This window comes from Mesocricetus auratus, unplaced genomic scaffold (genome assembly GCF_017639785.1).
Source record: "Mesocricetus auratus isolate SY011 unplaced genomic scaffold, BCM_Maur_2.0 Super-Scaffold_100028, whole genome shotgun sequence".
Lineage (NCBI taxonomy): Eukaryota > Metazoa > Chordata > Mammalia > Rodentia > Cricetidae > Mesocricetus > Mesocricetus auratus.
In genome coordinates, this window is record NW_024429209.1 from 19,314,667 (window position 1) to 19,317,117 (window position 2,451).

At 53.3% G+C, this 2,451-nt stretch overlaps 1 long non-coding RNA gene across 1 annotated transcript; it reads right to left on the reverse strand.

Moving 5' to 3' along the window:
- Nucleotides 1–205: 205 nt before the first annotated feature.
- Nucleotides 206–1,989, reverse strand: LOC121134509. The gene is made up of 2 exons (XR_005871596.1): nt 1,851–1,989; nt 206–1,594 (listed from the first exon to the last, which is right to left on the reverse strand). It is a non-coding gene; the product is annotated as an uncharacterized LOC121134509 (long non-coding RNA).
- Nucleotides 1,990–2,451: the final 462 nt, after the last annotated feature.

Genomic DNA, 2,451 nt, shown 5'->3' on the forward strand with positions numbered 1-2,451 from the left:
AGCTCGAGGAGATTCTGAGGCCAATAGCATCCTACCCAGGTCTCCCTGGGTTTGGTTCAGGCTATACATTTTCTACCAAGGATCAGACACTGAAGCCAGAGATGGGGAACCCACAGCTGACTGCTTCCAAATCTGGGGCCCATCGGATCCACTTTCAGCTACAGAGACCAGACTGCAGCCAGGGAGACAATAAGAACAGACAAGCTTTTGTTCTGACTAAACTGTTTTTTAATGGTTCCTTCCAGGCCAACCCTGTGGAAGTCTCAACAAGGCAGCCATTGAACCTCCCTGCTAGTGCCCAGTCGGACAGAGCCAAGGCGCTGGGGAGGGCTGGGCCTTTGCTCTGCCGTGGTGGTCTGACCACAAGGGAGGCTGGCTCTTTTATTCCTTGTCTGAGATGAAAACAGGGGAAGGAGGGTGTCAGGCAGGCAGGACTGACCCACAGTTCCCGTAATTAGTGCCTTCAAAGTGTCAGGCGATCTCTCACAGGCACACGGCACGAGCATCTGTGTGTGTGCCGCTCCATGACATGGGGCGTCTTCCTGGGGGGATGTGGGTTTCCAGGGACTCAGTAGTGACTCTGCTGATGGCGCAGGGTCATCACCTGCCCAGCGTTCCGAAGACGCTCAGGGAGTCACAGTTCAGAACCTCTGCTTTTCATCCGTGGGTTCAAGCAGAGAAGAGGAAGCAGATAGACAAATGCAAATACCGGTTTAACGACAGGATCCATTTCTTCACTACCAAAGGCCCAGGCCGCCAAGCACTCCCGCAATGCAACCCTGGGTGCTCCTAGTCAAACACCCTGAGATGAAAGCTTGGGCCACCCGGTCCCTGTTTCCCAGTCCGGGAACTGGCCCTTTATGTCGCAAGCGTCTCCAGGATTGGGTGGTGTCCCCAGTGTGGGTCAGCTCAGCTGGACCCTGCATCTCAGTGGCCCTGTGAGGCATGTGCTCACCTCCACGGCCAGTCGGGGGAGGGGGGGAACCTACAGCATTGCTGTGTAGGGCTCCGTCTACACTGGTGTTGGGGACAAGTATGACTCACTTTGTCTTGCAGATGAATAAGCTCCTAGTCAAGTGCCCAAGATGAGCCCCAAGGTCATGTGAGTTTTGAAGTTTGTGCATGGACTCATTTTCCTATTTGTTTGCCCCCTTCTTTACTTTAAAAAATATATAATTATTTACTTTAGTTTTATGGGTAGGAGTGTTTGCCTGCATGTATACGCACCACATGCATGCGGTGCCCACCGGGGCCAGAAGAGGGCGTCGGGTCCCCTGGAACTGGAGTTACAGACAGTTCTGAGCTGCCATGTGGGTGCTGGGAATTTAACTGGAGTCCTCTGCAAGAACAAGTGCTCAGACCCCCTTTTTTCCTTCATTTCTTCTTTCCTTTCTCTTATCTCCACTTTCAACCCCCCTCCTCCTTTTTCTTTCAGCCATACATACCATAGACAAGATAAATGTTAATTTCTTTTCTTCACATCAAAGAAGCAGGGCTGTTCTGGGATGGCGTACACCTTTAATCCCAGCACTTGGGAAGGCCACCTTCATCTACAGAGTGAGTTCCAGGACAGCCAGAGCTACACAGAGAAACCCTGCCTCAAACAAAACATAGACAATGAAATGGAGGGTGTGGGCCTGGGAGTTGCTCGGTTTCCAGTACTGGGGACTCTCTAGATCCCTGTGCCCGCTGGGTGACGGCAGAGAGTCCAGCCTACAGCCGGAAGCCCTCGAGCAAGACCCAGCCTTGACCAGGGGAAGGCCCTGGACAGAGTCCACAGAAACAGAATTCAGACCCCCTGAAAGGAGGTGACACAGAAACCGCAGCACAGGCGGGTCAAGGTAGCTCACCCGGGCGCGCATGTCACGGCAATGCAGAGCTCAGAGAGGGGCCTGCCTCCAAAGCCCACCGCCACGTCCACTGCATGCACCGCAGGGCTCGCCTGCTGGGAGCGAGCTGTTAAGAAGTCAGACAAAATCTCTGCTCTGAGTTGCTGCTGGGGTGACCGGTGAAAGGGCGGGGAAATTTTGGTTGTGATTCCCTGAGAACTTTCTGGGGGCTTCCTGCCTCTCCCAGCTGGCAAGACACATTTGTAAACACTGAAGGCCAAGATTCAGACAGATTAGGGTTCGCGTTGGACACGCATCACTGGCTGGCCATGTGACTTTGCCTGAGGCCTTTTAACTCTTTCTGTAACTCTGTCCTCCTGGCTGGGACATCCCAGCTGATGTCGGTGCAAACCTGGGGGGGGTTGGCATGGGAGGCTGCCATGGGTGTTCAAATGTCATCTATGTTTTAAAACGGGGAAAAATGAAGGGTGTTAGGAAGGAAAGCTCAGTCAGCGAAGTGCTTGCAGACAAGTGTGAGGCCTGAGTGTGAGCCTCAGCACCTATGAAGAAAAGGAAAAAGAAAAGCATAGGGCAGTGGCTCACACCTGTGAGCTCAGAGCTG